We start from the raw sequence: 27,251 nt of genomic DNA, 5'->3' as shown, positions 1-27,251 counted from the left end.
AGAGAGAGAGAGAGAGAGAGGGAGGGAGAGGCAGAGACACAGGCAGAGGGAGAAGCAGGCTCTATGCAGGGAGCCTGACGTGGGACTCAATCTGGGGTCTCCAGTATCAGGCCCTGGACTGAAGTCAGCGCTAAACTGCTGAGCCACCTGGGCTGCCCTAGACTTGATTTTAAAGAAAGAATATTAACTGGATTAATGCTTCAAAGATAATTAAAAATGTGCTTAGCAAGAGAAAATTTCTCAGCCTTGACACTATTGACAGTTGGACCAGATAATTCTTTACTATAGAAGGCTGTCCTGGGCATTGTAGTATGTTAGAGGCACCCCTACCTCTACTGGCTAGACACCAGTGGACACCAATCGTATAATCAAAAAAAAAAAAAAAAAAAAAAGGTCAAACATTGCCAAAAGTTCCCCATTAGTGGTGATGATGGTCATAAGGGATTAAAACCATCCCTGGTTAATAATCACTGTTATAGAACATTTCAGTGTTTGAAATATTCAAGTTTATTCTCATGGAACTTTTACTGCTGGCTTATGACAATTTTATTTCACTTTTCCTCTAAGAATCACTAGTTAACATTTATTGGACTCTTTCCAGGTGTCTGGCACTATGCTAATTACTCTGTATATTATCTTGTATCAACCTCAAAAAATCCAATGAGATGGGTATCTTCATTCTTCATTAGAGGAATTACATATATACACTTGTTTATCTATATTATGCAGATTTCATTTTATTTTTGTTAAATTAGTCTTTATTTTTCAAGTGGTTTTACTGTTTTCTAATAATGCCCATCACAAATTCCTTTTGGGGGAGAGTATAATTGGTTTCCAAGGAATACTTACCTCTCAATGGTTGTGTTTACTTTATGGTATTTGAATATGAGGGGCAAATCTGCCAAAAGAATTTTAGCACAAAATATCTGAAAAGGCAAAATAAATGAATTATATACATAAACTGATACATAACTAATTGGCGGCAAGAAATGAGTTGATTGTGAACATTGTAAAGTAGTTGACATAGACAATAATCAACATTTACTGAGGTTTTTTTTTTATGTGCCAGACTCTGTTTTGAGTGTGTTTTACATATTAACACTGTTTTTAATCCTTACACCAAATCTATGAGGTAGGTTCAGCATTTGGTCCTATTTTACAAAAAAAAAAAAAAAAAAAAAAGGAAAAGGAAATGGAGACACAAAGAGGTGAAACTAGCCCAAGTCACACAACAAGTAATGGCAAAACCAACTGTAGACCTTTTTTTAAAAATGTTATTTGTTTACTCATGAGAGACACAAAGAGAGGCAGAGACATAGGCAGAGGGAGAAGCAGGCTCCCTGCGGGGAGTCTGATGTGGGGCTCTAACCCAGGCCCCAGGGATCATGACCTGAGTGAAAGGCAGACACTCAACCACTGAGCCACTCAGGTGACCCTAGACCAATCTTAAAGAGTGCGCTATGCTATATTGCCTCTCCAAGTGTACGATAAGTGTGAAAAAAATCATCATAACTTTCTATTCATGACAGAAATTGTTGGTATGCTTAACTCTTGTTAAATCATTTTTAAGGAGAATTTGCAGTGGGATAAGCTGGTAGAAGAGTAGTGAGGAGCATTCTTGTGGAAATTGGTCAGTGTGATTAGGCTATCTGTGTTTGATCATTTGTATTTACCAAAGCTAGGCTTCTACCCAACCAGAGACTGGGAGATAGAGGTTCTATCTCCCTTGATGAGTATATCCCAAAGAGGTGGCCTTCAGGTCCTTGAGAAAGATATTGCTGGGTTATAAAAGTACAAGAGTACATCTCAGAGGCACAGAAAAATAATTTATCATTGCAAGTGTCCTTAAGTAAATGATCTTAGAAAAGGGAATTCAGAGTCTTTGAATCAGAAAGAAAACTGTCAAAACTTAGTTAAGCTGAAGGGAATATTACAACTGTCTTGGGTCAAGCATAGAAAGGTTATTTAAATAGATTTAGTTTTAGTGTATGTGCTTATAATAGTTACTTTATATGTACGCATTATACATAAAATAATTGAATATTATATTTTGAATAATGATTGAGTCTGTATATATTGAAATATCTCGATTGTGGAAATGTATTATCATATAAAGGGATTTTGGTGATGAAAGAAAATGACTCACAGGATAGAACTTAATTACTGATGTGACAAGACCACTTTATAGGCTGTATGTGAACTTGCAAAGCAAAAGGTAACTCTTGATTCACTCTAAGAGGCTCAAGGAGTCAACTTCATATGGAGCTTGTGGAGGGAACAGATGGCAGTCGTGATGACCCCATTGCTAAGTTCTCACAACACAGCTGAAGAGGCTGAGGACTCACGGGAAACTCAAGGTGCAGAAGAGGCCAGGGCCTGACCGTATCTGTAACAATACCAGTTTGCTTTTGCTGAGAAGCCTGGAATAAACTGTCAGTATGATTCCAGCCCGTTCTTGGTGCATCTGATCTGAGTTGAATATAGCTACAAATGACAATTTAACAAACTTTTACTAGGAATGGAATCACAATTTCCAGGGACTCAGATTTTGAAGAGTAAAGCCTATGCACTACATTTCTATGACTGTTTTTAGAATTGTGAACCCCAGGGTATTTCTAAATTCTCCAGCTCCTATTACATCAGGGTTGCTCTATGTCAAGATTAAACTGATTGATTTGAAAGCAAACGAAAACCGTAAAATAACCCATCAATCTAGCATTTTGGAAATGTACATATGAATTTTTTTCTTAATATTTTCTTAATATTTCACCGAATTCCAAATCACTGACTTTCCGAAGTTAGGTTCACTTTACTACTTGGAAATTAATTGTTTTTTATGGACCTGCTTAAATTGAGAAAAAGTTACTATTATTGCTGTGTACTCAAATCAAATTTGAGAAGTGCTGGGTCTGGATAACTCTGCAATTCTCACTGGGACTGGGGAGGAGCAGAGGAGGAGTGAGAGAGACAAGCAGATTCCGGGCTGAACAGGCTGAGCGTAAAGCACCATACAGGGCTCAGTCTCACAACCTGAGCTAAAACCAAGAGTCAGAGGCTTAACTGTGCCACTTAGGCACCCCAGGCATTGGTATTTTTAAAAACCTCCTCAAAAGACTGATTGTAAGCTTCAGGTGATTGCTTCTCAACCGTCAATGTGCCTACTAATTTGGAAATTTTGTTAAAATGTAAATTCTGATTCTGTAGGTATAAGCCTGAGATTTTGTATTTCTATCAGGCTCCCAGATAACACTAGAAAGCAGATGTATAGAATACATCCTTCATCACAGAAATCTCTCTTGGCCAGCACTGCTTTAAAACTTGAATTTATATCTAAAAAACCTTTATCGAAACTCAGAATAGCTGCCATTAGGAGAGTATAGAAATTTGATAACATTGCCTAACAGTATAAATAACTTTTCCATGTAAGTAACAATAATAAACAAACACATCTACTTAATTTCATTTCAAACCATAACAAGTGTTTCTTGGCTCACTGGCCTGAGGCACATTAGTTGTTGAAAATAATAATAACAATAAAAGTTATTTTCTGGCAATCCCCATTAGCTAAAGTGTGGAAACACTAATTCTATCTAAACTGTTAGTCCAGGAACTCTAGTGTCTTTCAAAACCTGCCATCTTCTTTCATCTTTCCACAAGGATCCTGAGATCAAGGTTGTTATGTTTATGACCTAGTTGTTTCTCAACTGTGACTTGGAGACAGGTGCCACAACCAGGAACATTCACAAATCACTATCCTGCTAGGCTGTTGCTGATGTCATCGTCCAGGGCCTCCCTGTCAGAGCAAGATGTCTCTTCCAGCCCAACAGCAGTCCCAGTATCCTAACACTAACCCTGATTCCCCAAGCACTGAGCCCTCATTTGAGTCAAAAGTGGTAGTTTATTCTGTTCCTTTAGCTCGGATAGAAAAACTCTGGTGCTCAAGTGTTTATTTCACCTATTTTTTATTGCAGTCTTTCTCTGTGGTGTTTAGCACTCATACACATAGAGCATGGCAGGATGTCTCTCATGGTAATGACTCCAGTTAGATGCAAAGATTAGAAATACCAAATATGGGGTGTTCCATTTCATACAATGTCCAGTGAGGTTGAAGTTTGGACCATACTCTCCAGAGGATGAGTGGATCCAACTAGGGCATCTAGCTGTCATTTCTCCAAAAGTCCAGGTATATAATCCCTCATAATTAAGCAGCCTAAGCAAACAATCCACTGTGTTCCCACCCAGCCAGCCAGGCTTTCAAACATAAAATGAATAACTGAGATGGCTGGACTGAAACCATGCTGGGACCCCATTATAAAACAAAATTCCTCCTTAAAGTGTTACTGCACTCTGAATACAATAATCACTTCTTATTTACTCTAAAAGAGAAGAATTCCAATAATAACGAGAGAAACATAAATAGAGAAACGAACAAACAAAAATAGCCCTTTAAATCTCCCTACTGACTAATTCAGGTTGTTTTTCTAGCATTGTTTAATGAACACATATTTTTGTGAATTTTGGATCTTTTAACTCTGTTACCATCATTCTCATTATTATTGTTACCCTTTGTTATGCTCTAAGCTTCATGGGTTCAGTGTCTTCATTCATTCAACTTTAACTCCTACACCATATGCAACCTAATATGTTGCAAATAGCTGGCCCTAAATAAACTGTAAATTTTAGAGGTGAAATATTCCCAGAGATTCATGATTCTGACTTGATTTTGAGGGTTTTAACATCCTATAACTGATCTAAACAAGAACTAAGTTATATATATATATATATATATATATATATATATATATATATAGCATGTTCCTTCTTATTTAATTGCAGCCTTTTCCCCTTCCAAACATATACAAAATGGTAAAATATCATTTAAATATTAGGACTAAGGAGAGGGTAAATTAGAATAGAATGTTAAATTTTAGGAGAGAAAACATCATATCAAAATATAGGTCTGGATGTTCCATTATTTGCCCCAATAAAATGGTAAACAATTGAGGTTAGGAACTATTATAAATTTCATATTCTAATATTCTCAACAGTATTAGACATAACTCCAACATGCAACTGATGTTCAGTAAGTGCTTAATAGTTTGCTTTATTTTAATTTTACAAAAAGTAAAGCAGGAAAAAAGTGATTGCCTTACATATGAAAATATTTTCTTTTTTATTTATGACAGCCTGCCCTGATAATAAGAATTTTGACAAAATTGTAAAGAACTAGGGAAATGAACCGTTCTCGGATTACTTCACTTCCTGACTGATTTTAAACACCTGGAAAAATAAACCATTGAAAATCCTTGATGGTGTCCACAGTTAAGTTTGGGCACAGTCTCGCAGCTCTCAGTAAGAACACTAATTTCCAAAATTTAACTTGAGCCCATGAGGGATGAAATTGGCTTAACTGATATCTCTTTAGAAGGAATGAACTTCAACCTGACATATATTCACTAATTATTATTATTTCTTAATTCTCTTAAACATAAAAGATGAAAGGCTAAAACGTAATTCTAATTGGCAAAGGAATTTCATACCGGGAAGGCACCTCTTGATTAGCAGCTGTGTAGGCAGAGGGAGGGTTGGGGATATGGAAATTTGGCTAAGAATTCACACAGAAAAGTGCTTGATGTGCTTCGAAATAGCTCAATCAGTACTCAGCGTGCTGTGAAAGCGCTCAACTGGTGCTCAACTTCCAGCATATTTAAATGAGTTGAAAGCTTACTTTTTAAAAGTGCTCAATTGGGAGTGCTCAAGTTGTGGCGCCTATTAGTTGAATGCTAACTAACTTTTCCTTTTCATATGGCTCACTTCTCATTTAAGCAAACAGATAGCTTTGCTCTTCATGTATTCAGGTTGAACCTGGACTTTCCATGAGATATTGGGAGATCTACATTTCTTTGGGAGAAGGTAGATCTCCAGACCAACTATTTCCATTGCTTTCTCTTGCTCATTCTTGTTCTCTCATGTCTTCACATCCTCCTCCTCCTCACTATTTTGAGCTTTACTGTCTTGCTTGAAGGTAGTTTGAGAAGGCTAAATAGCAGTGTGCTGTGTTACTTGATCTGATGTCTTTTTATTCCTGATGCGTGGGTTTGTTTTTTTTCTCAAATGCCTTTTGATCATTTTGATAACATTGCTCCTCAGAAATGGTTTTGAGTTTCATTCGCAGTTTAAGAAACTGTATAGCTTTGTGCTATGTTCCATTATGTCCACTTTTACCTTCGATTAATTCATTAGTATGTTGCTTTTTAGGTAGGACAGATGAATCCCATAATGTGCTATATCACAAATAAATAACTGTTAAATTACTTAAGGTCAAATTTGAGCTATATATTTTGAGAGTGCATTTTGGGAAAAAATGTACTATGTTCTTGAATTATCTTACTATTATTTTAATTGAGATGAAGGTTTTAATGGATTTCATTTTCTGTAACAACTTTAAAATCTCATGGGAAGATGCATTGATATATAAATGTATTTTCTAGCATACTTAAATGATGTCATCATGTATTCCTTTTGCAAGTACTTCATGATACATTACATTTTTTAAGTATATGCATATATGTGCTTGTTAGTCCATGACCTACTCAGGTCTATTGTTCAGTGTGTGTGTGTGTGTGTGTGTGTGTGTGTGTGTTAATGCTCTGGATACAAGTGTCAGGTGTACCCTGATTACAATTACAAAGTCTATACCCAGGTGAAGGAAGCCTTTCACAACATTTCCCTTTCAATAAAAGTAAAGCCACAGCTTTACCTGTAGAAATACAATATCAAAGCCTTTAGTTCAGTTTAATTCTTGATCTTCAATAATGGTGGGGCAAGTTGTTGTTCAAACTAAAGGTAACAGAATGTTTAGATAAATAGAAAAGTATTCTGTATACTTCACATAACAAAGGAAGAAGGGGAATTTGATGTCTTCATTTTAAGGTGAGTAGAATAACATCTTAATTTGCATTCTAGTGCAGAAATCCTGCATTAGCCTCCTAATGCATCTCCCAGCCAACCACTTGCCAAGGCAAAAGTGCCTTCCAGTCCATAAATGCCATTGGAAAGGCCATAGCTTTTTGTGGAGGTATATATGAGGAATTATTTGGCTGCATCATTTGAAAATGTGGATCATCTAACGCCCTCGTTCTGAGTTGGATTCTCCAAACAACCTTTTAGTTTTAGTTGGCTTCCATATTGGTCTACTGTAGAGAGAGAATAAGTTAGTTAGATGAATAAATTATTTAGATAACAAGACAGTCAATATGGTGTTATATGCCAATTGTACTTCAACTTTTTAAAAAGGTCCTATTCTGGTATAAGTGAAAGAGATGGGAATCTCACTGGAAATTTGGATGAGGGCTTTCTAAGTCTGTGTGTGAATTTTGCTAGTGTGAATCTGCACTGAGTGATGAAATAGTGCATAGTGTTCTGAGTCTATAGTGTTAAGGGCCTGACCTTGGACGGCCATGAATTTAGTGAGGTGATGACTATCACACCTTGAATTCTAAGAAAACTTTCTGGATGTCAAAATTGTATTTTAAATCTTTTTTCTTTTTGAAGAAAAAGAATTTATTGAATTCTAAAATCTCTTGAATTTATGTGGTGTTTTCACAATAATGCTATCCTCAATTTTATGAGCACAATGAACTTTTTTTTAACCTTTGTGCTGACATTCAAAACTACAGAACTAAAGACATTTCCATAAAAGTTAAAATCTGATATTTTTAGCAACCTGGAGTAGCTCATAATGAAAATATCCAATTAGGAATATCTTTTTTTATATATATAGAACAAAATGAAGGAAGTTGGGCAGCAGAGGTTTCTTCGCCAATTCTACCCAGTGGCTATAAGAGGCAGTACTATGTTATTGCTTTGCTCTAAAATAAAGACAGAAATGCATGACCTGTTGCCCCTCACTGATTGGCGTATTGAAACTTGTCTATTAAATTACCCTTTACAGAGTTTCACCATGTTCTCTTTCTCTGAAAATAAAAGCTAATTCAGCTTTTTTATTGTTATGAGAGAAAAAAGTAATACCTAGAATGGGAATTTGCCATGCAATCATATGTTCAAGTGATGTAGTTGTTTTAATAAACCAAGAAGGTATTTAGGTGGTTTGCATCCATTGTAAACAATTATCCTTTTGTACTTACTTGACCTAGTTAGATAATGACATGCAGATAGATTGGATTCACCAACGCATTAGTAAAAATGTTCCGTGGGGTCTTAAAACAATTGCTTTTAATATTCCTAAACAATAGGAGGCACCGGGTTCAGCCCCTATGAGGTGTATGGTGCTTGTTTGCAATCAGCTCTGACATTTTCCAATATTTCCACTAGAAAGGAGTTCTATTTTGAAAACACTTATTAGAGAGCAGCTGAATGTGCATAGTCCATTGAGTACTACATATTTTTGTTGATTCATTGTTTTCAGTTGTTGGTGGCCAAGATTAAGAAATGATTGAGAGAGCGTCAGTGTGTGTTACTTGATTGCTATATAGGATAATTTTTTTAACTCTTTAATATTATCTTTTCCAAATTAGGATTTTTTAAGTCTTATTAATATGCAAATACATGGTGTGACTGTGTTTTTCCTACTGTATCATCTGCTTTCCAATTGAAAATTAATAAATGCTCTCAACTGCTCCTATAGTTTTCATCAATATGAGCAGATGTTGCTATTGTTTGTTTGACTGGAGCATTTACTTTGAAAGATACCATCTGAGCTTGAAAATGAACTAAACTCTAGTCCTGTTTTTGTATAATGGTGTCAGGAAAATATTTTGTTTTGTTTTGATTTCAGTGGTAAATCAATGGTAGTTATCTGATCATTTTTAGGATGTGAATTTAAGAGAGAAATCATACTTGCTTTTGGCTTTTGTATGTCAGGTCTACAACAACAACAACAACAAAACACTTGTCATATGGGGGTCAAATGACAATGCATCTATAACAGTGCTTTTTGCTATGCTAAAATTTCAGTCATTTTATCCATTTTGTATAAACTGAGCCAACATATAATGCAAACCATATGCTACTGTTCTGACCCAATTATGAATTGTTCTAAGCATTATAATACCTCCTTAGCACAGATACTATTATTATTCCCATTTTATATATGAAGCTAAGGTACCAGAAGATATATAGCGTCCCCAAGATCACACCGTGGATTGCAAGCCAGGCAGCATGCCTCTCCAGTCTGTGCTTCTAACTGCCATATTGTGCTGTGTTACAAATTCCAAGGGTCTCTGTTATTCCCCTGTGAAAGCTAGCCTTGGCTTTTTGTAAATAAGTTCTTGCCTTAATGGTAAGATAGTGGACTTTTGACTAGTGGAAATTATTATTTGACTGAAAATCTAGTCAAGGTTTCTGAAGGACATACATCCAAAAAAGGGAAGAAGAGAAAGGGAGAGGCTCACAAATTAGTTAATGCCATGCCAATGCTGAAGATCAATGGGATAAAAATACATACTAACCTATTTACTTTGTCTATTCTTAAGGTTTAAAACTTTCAACAAAAAATAATCATTAAAAGGTCTTAATATACAGTGTTTTTTTATTTTTTTATTTTATTTTTTTTGTTTTTTTTAATATACAGTGTTAATACTGATTGCAATATTCTTATTTATTATCTTGTATGTACTGGAATAAATCATTTGAATACACTGCTCATAAAAGTTATATGCTCATTATAAATGTAAGAAGGGAGAATCCTAAAGGACAGAGTAGAGAATAATCTGTTATTGAGGCAAATTTACCTTTTTAAAGATACCTTATTGTTCTAGAACAAACTATAATAATAGGTGAATAGAACTTCATTAAATTTCTAAGGTGATTCCCTCAACTGAGCAAAACATGTGGACCAGTGATTTTCAGGGTATAGAATGCTGTACGAATATTATAGGAAAAATAGCTTCTTTTATCACATCACCACAAGTACTAAACCCTTATTTTTTTTAATATGTTGAAAAAGGAAGGGCAGTATGGCCTCTTTCACTGGATACTTTATAATCTAAGGTTGTTGATTTTGATGCAGATAAAAATTAATGTAAAAATATTAAGTACATGCAGAGAAAATAAAATGTGTAATTGTGAAAAATTGTTTTAAACTTTATTTTGGCTTTTCAAATTCTAAATAATGAAATTTGGCTTATAAATGTTACCAATTGAGCCAGCTGATATTTGGCAAAGTCATATTTAACCCTTCTCAAGTTTCAGTGGGGAATCAACATTTTACAGTTTGCTCATCTTAGGCCGATGGTTATTGCAAAACTCTAGCCAGGGGTTTATTTGTCCCTTGAACTCCTGGGAGGAAAAATAAAAGAGCTAAATGCAAAGTAAAATAAACCTTTGAATTATTTTAGAATTTGTATAGACATTATTATGATTACTATGCAGAATGATGCCTTGCCCTTGAGAAATTTGCATTGTACATTAAGCAAACTGCCAATTTATACTATTGCTGCTTGAGGTGACACAAGTACCTTGCCCTTTAGGGCCCAGAAGGAACCCAAAAGAACCCCTCTGTCAATATCATTCATGCAAGTGACTAATAATGTCAGATTTATGTAGTGAAGCAAGTAAACAGAGAGTGTTTCATGATAGAAACAAATAGTATATGAATGCACAAATGAGAGTGAGATATAGTTTGAAATAACAGTGAGACATGCAGTTCAGGCTATCCTGCTCTGATTTGTAAATTATCTTTGTTTTTTAAATATGTGGGGTTTTTTTTATGTGGGGTTTTTAAAAAAGATTTTATTTATTTATTCATGAGAGACACAGAGAGAGAGACAGAGACATAGGCAGAGGGAGAAGCAGGCTCCATGCAAGAAGCCCGATGCTGAACTCCATCCTGGGACTCCAGGGTCACGCCCTGAGCCAAAGGCAGAGGCTCAAGGGCTGAGCCACCAGGCATCCCCTGATTTGTAAATCATCTAATAGATTTGAAATATCACACTTGAAACAAATGTGCTTCATCTCTATGAGACAGAAATATCCCAGGAACGTTTTAAGTGTATCATGTTTAATAACATTTTGTTGTGAAACCCAAACATGTGGGATGGCTGAATAGTTATTACATTTTATATTTATCTACCTCGAGTAGCATTTTAGAAATTAAAAGACAAATTTAATTTAATTCACCTATTCACCTATTTTGTAATTCACATAAAGTTGAGCTTTTTGTTATTGAACATAAAAGTTTAACAATAATTTCTTCTTAATTTAGCATCTAAAGACATTTGAGTTTTATTATATGCCACATTTATATCATAATACACCCAAGATTATGACTAGATATAATATGCTTATGAAAAATAATCATGTATATATCATCACCTAATCTGAGGAATAGGCGGGTGAACTTAAAATTGGAAAAACGGTAACTGTGGTGGCCATAAAGATTTGCTGGATAGATTTGGTAGGAGGGAATGAAAGGAAACCATGAAGGGTAGTTATTACTATATCCTTTTTTTTTGAGGAAGAACAGTCTACGCTGAGAAAAGTCAGGTCACTAACACAAAAATACCATGGCTAATGAATGAATAGCCACTTCATGTCTGATTAAATATACATATATTGACTGTAGACACACACACACACACACACACACACACACATACACACTCCTGGTTTGTGCCTGACACCATTCTTATCACTGAGGATACTACAGTAATAAGAGAAATGACTTTATCCTTTCTCTTAATTTATTTTCTAATGCAGGAAAGTAGAAATAAGCATGGTAACAAATTATTTTGATATTTGTAAGTGCTATAATGAATTAAAATAATGAGGAATTTCTTTCCAAGGGAGTAATATACTTTTGTAACCAAAAACGTACAGTATCCTACAAAGTTTCTTTCTTCTACTAACAATACTTCATGGAGTTAGACCCTATGCAGTTGATGACTGTATAGTCAAACTATCTGGGTTCTATATACATTTTCTATATGACAATGAGCCTATGTGAACCTCAATTTCCCCACTGACAAAATGAAATCAGTATTAGTACTTACCAACATTTTAAAATTGTTAAAAGATTAAAAAATTAAATCTATATAAAACACTTAGAATAGTTTCTGATACCTCATAAAAACTCAAACATGTGCTGTTCTTGTTCTTTTCCTTATTTTTACCTGTGACTGTTATTAATCCTGATTCAAAATACTGTTAAGCCATAATTGTTTTTGATGTTGGTGAACTCTTGGTATACAGTGTCACAAACACTAGGTAAAGTAGGGTTTCAGTACTTCTAAGAATACCCTAAGTGAACTTAGTCAAGGTTCTCTTTGAATGTGATATGCTTGGGACGGCTGGGTTGCTCAGCAATCCAGCATCGCCTTCAGCTCAGGGTGTGATCCTAAATTCCCGGGATCGAGTCCCACATCAGGCTCCCTGCCTGGAGTCTGCTTCTCCCTCTTTCTGTGTCTCTGCCTCTCACATGAAGAAAAAAAGAAGAAAGAAAGAAGAAAGAAAGAAAGAAAGAAAGAAAGAAAGAAAGAAAGAAAGAAAGAAAGAAGAAAGAAAGAAAGAAGAAAGAGGGATCCCTGGGTGGCGCAGCGGTTTGGCGCCTGCCTTTGGCCCAGGGTGCGATCCTGGAGACCCGGGAGTGCGTGGAGCCTGCTTCTCCCTCTGCCTTTGTTTCTGGCTCTCTCTGTCTCTCAGTCTTTCATGAATAAATAAATAAATAAAATATTAAAAAAAAAGAAAGAAAGAAAGAAAGAAAGAAAGAAAGAAAGAAAGAAAGAAAGAAAGAAAAGTATTTTTAAAAAATGAATGTGATATGCTTGAACATCCATGGCCAACAATTTTATACAACTTAGATTCTCTCTTATTTACTCTTCTCTAAATTCTTATTGATACAGGATGCCCTTCATGCTCTATTAAATATGTTTACTGTTTCTAATTGAACCACCTTATTCAAATCTCTAAGTGGCTACATTATAGAATGCCCAGTCAGAATAGTTAACACATCAATTTGTCTCTCATATCCTAACCTAAATGCTACTCTGACTTGTTATTGTCAAATTGACTCTTGACTCTTCAGATGCTATTCTAATGACTCCTCAAGTTAATTATACTTCTATCCACTGAATTACTGAAGCCAGACAACTGAGGGTTGCCTACCTCTCTCACACCTCATATGACCTCCCTATTCTCCCAGGTCTCTTTCCCTCTCTCCATCTCTCCATTGTCACTGCCCTCGTTAAGGAATCTGTTAACTATTAACTCTCAGTTTCTTTTGCCTAGCTCATTACTTCAGGTTGCTAATTGCACTAACTTCCTTCCGAAACTCTTTCCTAAGTGATGTCCAAGTAATCTTTCTAAAATGCAAGGCTTATATCATAAGTTTAGCTGAAATCTTTTGATAGTCCTTTATCATCTTTAGGATAGTCTCCTCATAGATGCATACAAATCCTTTCTATCTTTATCCCCTGCCATTGTCTCTTATTTATTCAATATTATATTTCCCTGAGAAATTCTTTGCTTTCCTACTTACCCTTCAAGATTCAAGTTGTGTAAATCAACGTTCCAACCAGAAAGAGATTTCACACTCAAAGTATTCAAATATCTCAAGAAGGGATCATTACAGTGGGTCTATTTGTGAAAGTCTAGACACAGCACGGGTAACACAGAAATAATGCAATAATCAGAGCTAATAAATGAGCAAGAGATACAATCCCAGGCCTAAAGTAGTATAGGGGGAGAGTGGTTATCTGAAGCTAGAAGGAAAGGGAGCTATGTAGAAAAGGCTGACAGGAAAGGCCAGTGGCAGTAGAACATAGCAACTTGCAGGGAGGGAGCCAGGAGAATAGATAAACTGGGTATATTCTTCTCCCTTTCTCAGATCCAGCACCAGGCCTTTCTTTTGGCTGAAACTTCGGGAAGTCAGAGAGCCATTCACATGGCTTTGGGAGCCATTCACATGGTTCACGTAATCTGATAGGTCAGAAAGATAGAGGGGAATAGGTGGAGGTAGATCTAGAAAGCCAAATGAAAGATTCCTGAAACCAAGCTTTTCCAGTTTCTTTCCATGTTAGCATTTGTATTTGTTCTTCATGTGCTCCAGGTCATAGAAGGCACTGTGGAGGACCCAGATGGGTTCTGTACACTGCACACAAAATAGTTTGCATCACAGCTGAGGAAGCCACACTTAGGGAACCCAAATCTTTTTTAATAGGCTGTAAGAAAACATGCTCTTCATCACAGAGGGAGATGTTATATTTACTATATTGACAGTAATCAAATCTGCCCTTTGCTCTGGAGGTAGACATTACCTCTATCTTCCAAGGCTGTTTACAAATAAACATCCTTGCAAGACAGTTTGAAACAAAAGGACAGTCAGTGCCTTGCTCGTAAAATATACAAAAATCCAAGCAACCCTTGGAGAACTGTCACTGATAGTGTGATATTCAATTTCAACTATTTCTTGTTCTCTTCAGCAGCACATACACTAAGATTGGAATGATAAAGAGAAGATTAGCATGGCCCCTGCACAAAGGTGACACCCCTGCACTTTCAGCTTTTTCATTTTTATCTAAGAAGATATTATTCCCTTTGATTGTATTTAAAGTAAGGACAGATATGCATTTGAACTATGAGTGAAATAAATTTATGTTAATACTGGTTGAATAATCTTATATATTTTTATTTTTTATAAGATTGCATTAGAGAAAAAAAAATCTCCTGATTTTAAAAAAAATGTTAAAACCACTGATTTAGAAAAGGACACAAGGGCAAGCTACTTAGATTAATTTATTCTGCATTACAACTGTGAATTTTACTCTTAATTGCTGCATCCCTTGTTGATTATTTCATAAATATACCAGACTTTACACAAAAATCAAAACATTTTAGTGATAGTTCTAGATATGAATATGTTCTGTGATGCAGCTTATGCTACCACTATGGTAACATAAGGCATGGAAAAGGGGACATAACCTGTACATATTAAGTGGAATTGTAAAATATATATTTCTACCATGTTTCATGTATATGTAAATTCTAGTTTACTAGTTTGAATTTTGATGAAGATGACAATTTGGTATGATATTTATTATTGCATTGCACTTTAAAGTGATCTAATTTATGAATTTATTAAACATATCTATTATTAAGCTCTATTTTATTTTATGGGTAAGTTCCCATTTTTATAAGACTTGGAGCCAGTATGAAAACTTTTAGGAGTGGATCTCTGGGTGGCTCAGCGGTTTAGCACCTGCCTTCCGCCCAGGGCGTGATTCTGGAGACCCTGGATTGAGTCCCACATTGGACTCCTGCATGGAGCCTGCTTCTCCCCCTGCCTGTGTCTCTGCCTCTTGCTTTCTCTGTGTCTTTCATGAATAAACAGATAAAATCTTAAAAAAGAAAGAAAGAAAAACTTTTAGGAGCAATTATGCCTTCTTTGGCTGCTCTAAGAGAGTTCAGAAGATTATTCTAACATCCAGATACAATTATTTATCTCTGAGGGGGATGTAGGAATACCTTTGTTTGTCTATCTTTTATTATCATTGCATATGAGCTACATTCCAAATGTAAGTAATTTCGTTTGAAGTAACTGTCTAGGAAGGGTTTTTTTTTTTCTTTTTTTAATATTACAAATTTCTCAGCTACTCAGTTCAGCACATTTGAGGAATTTGACTATGGACAACTAGAGACAAACATAATAAGGGAATGTATTTCTTCTAAGGCAACGTTAGCATGTGTCCAAATCGCCAGGAAGGTTTGGGAAAACTTCGATTCCTTGGGCCCACCCCAGAATTTCTGAATCAGTAAATCCAGAGAATTTGCATTGCTAGGAGATGTTCACTGCTGGTTCCAAGACCATACTTTGAGAACCACTGCTCTGAGGAAAAAGTACTCAAATGATGGAAATGAAGATGATGAAGATGAGGTAATTATATGGTGCTTGCCAATCTGGTAAATTTTTTATATACATAAATTCATTATATCTCAGTTTAAATGATAAAACTGAACTTAAAGAGGTTAAATTCCCCAAGATTACAACATTGAAAAGTACAATAGCCAGTCCTCATTCCAAGCCTTTCTGACTTCATCTTCTTGCGGTCTTTGTTTCCCGAAGAGTACAAAACATACCTACAGAAGAGAAAGAAATTGTGACACAGAAGGGGAAATTACAGTCCATGAAGAGCTTTGGCTCTAAAAAACAGATGAAAAAGATGCACTGTGTTTCAGGAGAGCCAAACCTGTGGCTTCTAGGAGGGGTAAGAAGTTTCCTGTGTAGGAATTAGCACTTGGAATTTAACTCCTTTAATAAGTCAGAGACAGTTCAAAGTCACACAAAGCCCAGAAGCAACCTGCAAATGACAGGGCAGAAGAAAAACACTAAATCAGGTCAAAGCCAGATTTCTTCATAGTTTTCATATTTAAAAATAAATGGTTTCTGTTACTTAGAGTAAATAACAATATTTCTTCATCAAAATACTGGAGACTGAAATGGCATACTCTCTGTGCTCTGTGCCCAATAAAAGTCTAAAATGATGTATTTGCTAGAGTACCCATAAAAAGCATCATTAATCATCTGGTTCCAGTGACAAGGGCAAAGACAATGTATCAGGGGGAAATAGGAACTTGGTGGATAAGCCTTAAAATCTGAACCATAGGCCAAAACAAAAATATCAGAGTCTGTCCTGCCTTTACATTTACTGACCATACTTTTCCTCACTGAACACACCAATCTTGTTTCTCACTTACAGATATTGCACTATCTGTCTCCTCTTCCCAGGATACTTTTTATTCTGATTTCCACAAAGCTTATTCCTTCTTGCTGGGTCAGATTTCAAATATTGCAGCCTCAGGGAGACCCATCCCTCATCAGCCACACCCATAGTACTTAGTCACCAAATGTTGCAGCATATATTTTAGTTATTCTTAATTATCTTTTTCTTCAATCACTGTAATAAAGAAATGTTAAAAGGGGATTTTTTTTTGCCTATTTCTGACTTCTGAGTTTCTAGCATTTAAATAGTTTCTAGCACATATTAGGTTTTAAATAATTACTATTTCCTTTTGATAACTGAATGAAGGAAGGGGAGAGGGAAGAAAAAAAATTTTAAAAGAAGAAAAAGGAACATATAGAAATTGCAACACTTGAACTGTGAATGATTAGTTATGGGATTCTCACACCTTATATCTGCACTGAGTTCCTAGGCTGGCAGCTTTTCACACTCTTCCTTTCCTTTATGGTTTTCTGTCTGCAGTGATGATCTCATGTAATGTAGTTCTGTAATCTTAGTCTCTTTTTACTCTTCTCACCCTCACCTTTTCTCTCAGTGGTCAAGATACACAAAGATATATATATATATATATATATACACAATAATCTAGAAAATGGCAAACAATGGGCACCTGGGTGGATCAGTTGGTTAAGCATCTGCCTTTGGCTCAGATTATTATCTCAGGGTCCTGGGATCCAGCCTGGAGTCCAATTCCCCTCCCTCAACCCCTCCACTCCACTCATTCTCTCTCTTAGATAAATAAATAAAATATTTGAAAGAAAGAAAGGGAAGGGAAGGGAAGGAAAGAAAGAAAGAAGGAAAGAAAGAAAGAAAGAAAGAAAGAAAGAAAGAAAGAAAGAAAGAAAGAAAGAAAGAAAGGAAGGAAGGAAGGAAGGAAGGAAGGAAGGAAGGAAGGAAGGAAGAAAGAAAGAAAGAAAGAAAGAAAGAAAGAAAGAAAGAAAGAAAGAAAGAAAGAAAGAAAGAAAGAAAACTGCCAACAAATTCATCGTTCAAATTTGGTCAATTTTTTAAATTAGATTGAATCACTTGAAAGATCTTTTGCTCAGCTCCAGAAGTAGTATGAATTATGTGGGAGACTCAAGACTAAATATTTTAATCCTATTCCTTTCCTCTTTCAGGAAATCCCCTTAAAAACCCAACTGCATGTTTAAATTTCTGTATTCAATTGCAAACTAATTTTATTCATAAAAATCATATTTAAGCTAATAGTGACATGAAGAGTTAACTCTAGTGATGTGTTTGGATTTTCAATATGTATAGAATTTAAGTCAAGGGATTTGGAAATACAGTGAAGAGGACAATTCAATTTGATAAAAATTGAGTCAATGATGAAAGCAGCATCCTATACACTCTAATGTAAACCCAGTCTTTAAAATTAATATTTATAGTACTTGGAGATGCTCTGAAGAGTGAAAACTTTTCATGTGTGATATCCTTAAAACAGAATTTATGTTCAAATTGTATAGATCCTTGTGCACAGAGAACACTAATGCATCCCAAAAGTCTTTCTAGATTTTGGAGTGTGTGTGTGTGTGTGTGTGTGTGTGTGTGTGTGTGAGAGAGAAAGAGAGAAAGAGACAGACAGACATTCAGACACACAGCAGAGAGTTTGAGGGAGAGAAATACCAAGAAAAGAGCCATTGCACATACCTAAGATGTTCTCTTTTAAGAAAAGTTTTTTTACAGACATGTAAATATTATACTTTCACTTTACTACAAATAGAATGTTTTGTGAAGTCTGCTTGGCTATCATGATTGTTGTTTAATTATCATGATTGTTTAATGCTATGAAGTAAAGATAATAATATTGTTTCATTTGACTTTTAATTCATGTATTCACTCACTATTAAAAATATTTATTGAGTACTTACTGTATGCTAGTCCAGGTTCTGGACGTTAGGCATACAGTAAAGCATTTGGTATCCTGTTATATAATTTTCTAAAGTGAAAAGAAGAGCAACTGATTCTTGGATGCATTGAAAATATAATGAGATTGAATACAAATGTATTCTGTGAAGATCTAGGCCATATTTCTTCAAATTATAATTTTATTGTAATGGTTTGATGATTTTCAAAAAATATAAGAAAATCAAGTAGATTTCTTTGGCAATTTTGAAAAGGAGTCTTAGACTAAAGATAAAATTGTATTAAATAAAAATTAGCAGGGTTTGTGCACTTATGTTGAAACCTATAGGTATTATCAGTGCAACAGGAAATGAAATTTATAACCATCCTATGGAGATGTATTGCTAGGAACATACTTTTTGTTTTCAGGGAAAAAAAAAATAATCTGAAAGTGAGTTGTAGACATATTGCCTACCATTCTAGAAGAATGACTAAAGGCTAAAAATGGTTATATAAAGTAAAAGAAAACCTTCCTCAGATGTAAGGAATATATACATTCTGAAAGATTACCTGTGGAGTAATTTATGCTCGTCAAATATTTTCTCCTCTACCAACATGATACTTGACACTTTCTATGAGAAAAATTTGTACCCAGATCAAATAAAATCTCAGAGCAACCCTTTTAATGTCAGACTTTTGGAAAAGAAAATGTAATTCCTTTTGCAATTTAGTACTCACGGAAAAACAGAAATAGTGAAACCAGGAAAGCAAACCACAATGCTGATCACTTCTTGAGGTGCTGCTGCTAGGACTTGTGGGGAGAGAAAAGAGGACATTAAGACTGCCGGCCTCATGCTGTGAGCCATTAGCAGACTGCTCCAGGCTCTGTTACCAACAGAGGGGAGGTGGCCTGGATGCAAGGAGGAAAGAGAAAAGGCAGATTTATTGTCTTCTCTATAGGATCTTATTTCTATTCTACCCTACTTCTTTTTTATAAGACATTAAATAAGTTTCTTAACTCGTTGCTAGTTGTATTTTTTTGCAATCTGAAAAAAAATGCCAAGGTATTTATATTTTGACCTGAAAAATCATTAATTTTATAATGTTTATTGCTTTATAATCATTTATTTTTATTTTAAGTATAGTTCCTAAAGACAAGTTCTAGGAACTGGATTTCTCTAAAGAGTGATTTTCTGAGGTAGTGTTTACTACCATAGGTGTTTCTAACACATAGATAATGCCTAACATGCGGGTAAGTGCTCAACAGACTGTTGCCTGCCTAAGTTAATATGGAAGGATAGAAGCCATGATATGTAGACTATCACGTAGCATGCAAAATGAGGAGTGTAATTGCTCAGTGCCTAGATGCTTCACTCATAGAGACTGAGTTTTAAAACCCAGCTCTGACTTGCCACTTGAGCTTGAATAAGTGCGTTAACTTCTGTAATATGTTTTCTCTAGAAAATAGACATAATACCTCTGCCAACTTTACAAATTGTACATAAACCAGTATATTAAGCCCTGAGTATGTGTCTTGTCTTTCAGTATCATTATTTTGAATGACATAACATACATACATAGTAAAGAAAAAAAAGAAAGAATGAATGAAAAAAAGAAGAGACCTTGCAGGAAGGAAAGGATTGAAACTACTTTACATGTAATAATTAATTTTTAATTATTTATTAAGTCTTCTTTATATATTTCACAGAAGTATATTCTTTGCTCAATTATAACATATTAATTATTATGTGATTCAGTATATTTATTGAAGGATGATTTTAAGTGATGGTCGTTTAAAATGTACCAAGAAGCATCATTTTCAGTATATTTAGTGAGCAATGGGAACCTAAATGGACTACTTTCATTTGTAAATATATGTAGTTACTAGTAGAGTTGCATATGATGCCAACGTAGTGCTAGAATGCTAGCTAAACGGGGCTGGGATTTTGGTCTGTTTTGTCTATCATTAGTTGCTTAATTTCTATAGTATAGCCTAAATATGGTCAATGTGCAATAAATATATGTTGACTAAAGCAACAAATTTGGCAGCATTCTGTATATTCAGATTGTTTACAAGAATTTTTGACACTGCTGTTATAAATCAACCTCATGTATGCCCATGACAAAGGAAAGTTCTGTTTCTTTTGCTTGGGCAAATGGCACATGAATTTATGTCTCAGTAAGAATTAGAGGAAGCCGTTGTTCTTTTCACTGCCTCATTCCCTTGGCTCTCAATTCTATACAGTCCTGAGGAAATGATGCAACTAGCTTGCAGCTCCTCACACTAAGTTCTGGGTGACATTCCTGCACACACAGAGGAATATACACTCTGTGCTTATGCAAAGCTTTTGGATCAACAACATGTAGAAAATTCTAAATCTCCATTTCCTCCCACAGGTGCAAAATAGCCACAGGGACACCTAGGATATCAGAGAACTGAAATATTGTCTTACAAGTAACAACCTGGATGTTTAACTCAGAGAAGAGCTTCTATGGCCATAACAATAGTGTTCAGATATTGAAATCCTATCAAGAGAAATATTAACTTTATAAATTTGCGTTGCTACAGAAGACAGAACTAGGATTATAGGTAAAATTTTCAAAGGAGCATTTTGTAATTCAATACTAGAGAAACATTTTAAGAGCTAGAGTTGCCCAAAATCGAGCAACTTGCCTGGTTAGTTAATGTGCTAGTTAATTCTTTGTATGGAAGTTTTCAGGGAGAGACTAGTTGTGCATACTCAATTGCTGTGGAGTGTTCTGAGTGGAAAAGCGAAGGAGATGATTTAAGATTACATTCTTTAAAAGGGTTATAGTATCTGGCCATAATATCAAACAACTTTAACCTACATATTATGTCTAGGACATGTTAGTGGGCTTATAGACATTTACACATCATAGTTGACAATACATAGAGCAGAGACATTTATTATATAATTAATGTAATCTTAGCAAAGGCATAACATGTAAGGTGGGAGTAGGAAAAAGACGGGCATACTTAGTTATCTCTTTAAATTTCCCACTACAAATGTTTCTGGTTGAAATAGCCTCTTTCCTTATAAATACTCACCACCACCACCATCAGAACTCATCAGAAAGGCACCACATAAAGGTACAGCCTTACTCAACTTCCTTGGTGGTCAGGGAGAGCTAAAGGGCCAAAGATCCGGCTGCTCTCCAAGTAGAGACCACAAAGATGCAGTTGGTTCCATTGGGCTTTTGTTCTTGCTGTTTGTCTTGCGAGCCTCAGAAGCTTGTGCTCATTTGTCCTTATTTGGGAAGTCCCTGCCAATGGTGGGCCTCTGGCTTTCTCAGAAGCTTTGTGCCTATTTTAGGATGTATAGAAACTTCCAAACCCCTATCCAGGAACGTCACCCATAAGAACATGGCCAGAAGCATTGCTTCAGGTTCATCTCTATCTCTGTCTTCTGTGCCACCATCACTTTCCTTGATACAGAGGAAGTGGGTGTGAAACTTGTCTGAGAAGCTTGAATTCGAGGTCTAGTATGCCTGGAAAGTATGTCTTGAAAATCTGAAAATACCACATGTTAATACAGATGTTCCTGTAAAGCTTTCCAAACCTTTCCCACCTTTTTAACCTCAGGATTCCACCTCAGGAAGAAAAATACGGAGATGTGACTTTCATAGCACTGCCTACGATGACCTCAACCTTTTTATCAGCAACCAAGGCAGAAACCAGGCATTGTTTATACTCTATGATCAAATCAGTCAGGTTCTTGATAAAGATATCAAAGATTATATTAAATAATATCCTCAAAATATTATAGTGACACCTATGAACTATGAATAGAACAAAAGATTAGAACAACAAGCACATTTAGTTTCATAATCTGCGTCCATATGAAATATACCACTCTTAAAAAAAAGGAAGGAACATCTCACATTTTTTTTTTAGTACATGTGAAAACCATTTTTTGTATTTGGAAACCAGCAATGCCAGGGAATAATATTAGCTCAGAAGAAAGAATAATTTTCCCATCTCAAGATGCTATTTTAATCTGATAATCATATTAAATGGGCTTGTTTTATGTACCTCGATGCACAACAAATAAAATATGTGATATTGAGTTCTAAAACTCTTGATTTAATTTTGATAAATCATGCATCAGATTTTAATAGATGTGAGTCAGCTTCATTGTAAACAGACCTCATATAGGATGGAAGGTGTTTAATTATGGAATTCTCTAGTTTCACTTATAAAATCTACAGATGAATACTAATCTCCAAAGTGTGAAAAGAACAATAATAGTTCAAGGAAGAGCACAAAATACTTAAAAGAAAACAATTTAATTCTCTTTGTTTCCGCTTACAGATTTGGAGTGAAAATATACCCAATATAACAAAACAATTAAGTCCTCACAATTTAATCTGAAACCTCAAAATGGTATCTTTAAACTTAAACATTGTATTTTGCTTTTGGACTATCTTGTTCCTTGTTTGCCATTTTTAAGGTAGGTTCTCACCAGGTTTGATATTTTACTTTGTGAACTAGAATAGAAAAATAAGAAAAAAGCAGTTCATTTTAAAAACCATTTGGAATGATAAGCAAAGGTGGTTGTTTACCCTTGATGAAAAAAGATGAAGACAAAATGTACAGAATTACCTTTCCAAGAAAAGCATGAGATAAAACAGACTTGAGATATAATTTCACAAGAAATGAAAGAGGGGCAGAATATTTATAATTAGCATAGCTTAATTGAACAGGTGGATACATACTGGTTGGCATGTGGACTCATTGTGTATTTCAAGTTTGCTAAACTATTTATTGCTGCCTCATAAGCCTGAGGGTAGAACCAAATGTTGTTCAATACTAACTCTCCATTGTCGCCTGCTGGATGATAGTAACCGATTGAGAATTCACTTTGTGAGGCTTACTCTGGTAGGTGAAATGTTGCCTCAAAATTAACAACAGCAAAGACCTAATCAGATGTGTGACTTATAGTTTAGAAAATATTTTCGAAGTTTCAGAGAAAAGAGAGATGATTTATGGCCAAGGAATAAATGGCTCAAGAGTGTTGGGCAGTTGTAAAATGTAACTCTGAAATTATAGTTACAAACACCCTGATGAAGGTAGACATATAAACATGAAGAAAGCAACCAATCTGTTTTTCACTGCTTACCTGGAGAGAGGTTACTGGCATAGGCAAATCTTATGTGTAGTCCTTTGATCCCTCTTGGCCATGAGAATGGACGGGGTGCCTGCAATGCTTCCTTACCAAAAGATAAAGAGCTCACACAGCTTGATCCAAGCTTATCACCTTGTGTGGAAATACCTTTCCCTGTTTCTGATCCAGTGTGTACTCCTTTGTTCTACATAAGCAACTGTGTCAGTGGCTCTTAGAGACACACTGTTGAAGCTGATCCTGCCCTTTCTTTTCTATGTGAGTAAAAGCAGTGCTTTGACTGCATTGTGTTTTCCTTGGTGACTCCAATACTAAGATACAATAGACAGGAAGTCTTTGGATTTATAATCCTGGTGATTGGCACAGTGATGATCTTTGCTGCCCTCCATGTAGTTGGAATCCTCCCCGACACTGGGAACTAGTGCATGGTGCTCTGCTCTACAAAGGCCTATAATGTTGTTTTGTCCTGAGTCTGTCCTGTTGAACATTTGTTACCAGTGACTTTGACAAGGAAAGCCTAAATACGAAATTAGGAAATAGGGCCTGCAAAAGATTGAATATACTTCAGATTGTAATCAATATCCGATTTATTAAGATAGATTGTAGTAAAATACTCAAAAGGACTAGAGGTAAAATTAATAAAAATAAATGTTATCAGGTCTCCTGATTCCTACAACATAATGTACTCCACTAAAACACACACACACACACACACACATACACACAAAGACACATGCAAAAAAAAAAAAAAAACTAAAACTGGTATATAAATTTTTGAAAATATCTTCATAAATGCTTTCACAAGCTGGCAAAAACACCCAGGCCAAAAGAAGGTGGATCACTGAATCTGGCTTTCATTTTGAGGGATTTGACAAACCAGGAAAATCTGAATGTTGGTTTTTGTAGGCTTCCAGTACTCAGGGGTCGGGGGGGAAATGTCCAGGGCCTACCCTTCCTTCCAGAGAAGTGGCCAAGCCTAGCTCTGGGCTTTCCAGTTTTGTTTCCTTTTTCTAAGCACAATGGAGGAAAATGCTTTCTGCCTCTGTTGAATTAGGTAAGGGTCCTGAAATCGAATTCTGACCAGTGTGATATGAGTGAAGTGTCACATGCATCTTGGAGACCAGGTTGTAACATGTTCCTTCTTTCAGTAGGCACCGTGGTCCTATGTTGAAGGTGGCACTGTCCCAATGTAGAACGAAACTGGATCATGGACTCAATGTACAGGAAAAAGCCACCCAGGGAAGTTGTGACTCTCCTTAATACATCCTTAAATATCTCTGATTTTAATTTTCACTTTTTTCACGTGAAATAATTGAGATTCACATCTTCCTAACATTCTTGTAGACCTAAGGTTTTATGATTTTTTTCTGAATATATTATGAACTATTTGAAAATAGGAAGACTTGTTTTGTGTCCTATTAATACATATGCTATCTTGTATGACATCTGGCATAAAACTGGCACTTGGTATACTGTGAATGAATGGATAAACAAATGATTCAAAAACTACTTTTCCCTGCAAAAATGTCCTCTGTGGAAACTATCCCTACTTTTAGTCACAATTCTATTCCTTCAGTGTCATCATCTTGATAAGGCACAAGTTTTTTTTAGGAAAATAATCATTGAGCAAATTCACACTTAAGAATAATGATTTAAACTCTACCCTGACTAGTACTGATTTGGTCTGCACTGGCATTATTGTCACAAGCTGTCAACATATTGAAAATTTCCCATAATGCTTCATAAATACCTGCACCTTTAAACCTTCCAGTATCCCCATCACCACAACCTATTAATCATATTTTAGCCTGGGTTTCTATAAGTTCGTAAAATTTCATCTTCTTCATCTCTCATCATTCCTCAATACCTGTGTGGTCTCAGTGACTGACCTAATGATCCACCTTTTAGACTAAACTTAAGGTTGCATATTCAACACCAATTCCTTTTTATAACGAACCACTAAATTCTTTCAGTTTGACTCCTTAAAATTTTTTGAATTGCTTCCCTTTCTTCAATCCCATTGCTACACATAGGATGGTCCAGCCATTCTGAACTGTTTATAATTCCCAACATTCCCTGTTTTTTATAACTGTGCATATCCTATTTCTCCACAGAAAATGCCTTTATCAGCCCTGGCACTCTTTTCTGTCTTGCAGATGCCTACTATTTATCCCCTTCTATGAATTTGGCCTGACTCCTGCTTTCCTCTGGAGAGAGTCACATGACACTACATCTTTATTATTATTATACTCAACACATTAACTGTAATAAATTCTGAATGAAGCCAAAATATCCCAGACTTTAAGCCAGTTTATCAGGAAGTCTTACCATAAGATAATGAAACTGGGCTATTTGCCAGCAATTTATTCAGGGATTCTATTAACCCAGGAAGGTGACATAAGAATTAGCAGGAAAAATGATAGCTAGAAAAATACTGGAGATCTGTGTGCAAACGATGGAGAAGGGAAGATTAATTAAGTTTAGGAAGTTTAAGAAGCTTCATGCGGCTAAAGCATAGGATTCAATGGAGAAAGACAAGATACAAGTGTGGAGAAAAACAGGCTTCATTTGAAGACACTTATAAGAAAAATTAATGATACTGGACTTTGAAATTGGTGAAGAATTATTAATATGTTTTATTAGCAAGGAAGTTATATGATCCAATTTGCCTTCTAGAAATGTAACTCAAGTAGTATGGCGTTGGGATAAGTTGGAAGAGCATAATAATAAAATTGAAGAATAGTGAACAGGGGATCGGTGAAACAGGTAAATAGGATTAAGGGGTACAAACTTGTAGTTTACAATTTTAAAAAATAGGGACTCCCGGGTGGCTCAGGGTTTGAGCTCCTGCATTTGGCCCAGGGTGTGATCCTGGAATCCCGGCATCAAGTCCCACATCAGGCTCCCTGCATGGAGCCTGCCTCTCTGCCTGTGTCTCTTCCTCTTTCTCTCTGTGTATCTCATGAATAAATAAATAAAATCTTTTTTAGAAAAATTAAAAATAAATAAATAAATAATCCAGGCCAAACAGATGCGTATGTGTCATAGATCATGCAAAATAGGAGATATTATTATGAGAACGTGGCATCTGAATGAATGTGGAAAGTGAAATAGTAGAACTTTGAATAGGCCTGAGGGTCTGTCTGTCTGTCTTGTACAACTGGTTGTAATAGCGCTACAAAATAAAATGGAAAAAAAAAAAAAAAACAGAGAAGGGCACTTGGCAAAACTGAGGGTGAGTGGGTGGTGATTTTAATTGAGATCTAATAATTTTAAGGAATATGTAGGTGGTGTAAGAGAAGATGTCCCGTAGGTAGTTGAATATATGAACTTAGAACATAGATGAGACCTCTGATGTGTATAGATGGATTTGAAACTCATCAGCCTGTCGGTAGTTGTGAAAACAACACTCTCTACCTTTGCCTTACTAAAAAGAAAAGGCAACTTAATGAAGGGGAAAGGAACTTGGTCACCCTACCTCCTCTTTGTTTTTATGTCATCAATTTTC

The 27,251-nt window shown here is 35.5% G+C and overlaps 1 protein-coding gene and 1 non-coding gene across 4 annotated transcripts in view; both read left to right on the top strand.

The window, feature by feature from the left end:
- GRID2 (glutamate ionotropic receptor delta type subunit 2) overlaps positions 1-27,251 on the top strand; it is a 1,471,756-nt gene that overhangs the window by 812,240 nt on the left and 632,265 nt on the right. The window lies entirely within an intron of this gene.
- On the top strand, positions 14,428-14,533 carry LOC119867257. Its single transcript, XR_005382992.1, has one exon. It is a non-coding gene; the product is annotated as a U6 spliceosomal RNA (small nuclear RNA).

This window comes from Canis lupus, chromosome 32 (genome assembly GCF_011100685.1).
Source record: "Canis lupus familiaris isolate Mischka breed German Shepherd chromosome 32, alternate assembly UU_Cfam_GSD_1.0, whole genome shotgun sequence".
NCBI classification, from domain to species: domain Eukaryota; kingdom Metazoa; phylum Chordata; class Mammalia; order Carnivora; family Canidae; genus Canis; species Canis lupus.
The sequence above is the reverse complement of the archived record's forward strand: the minus strand, read 5'-3'. Positions and strand labels throughout refer to the sequence as shown.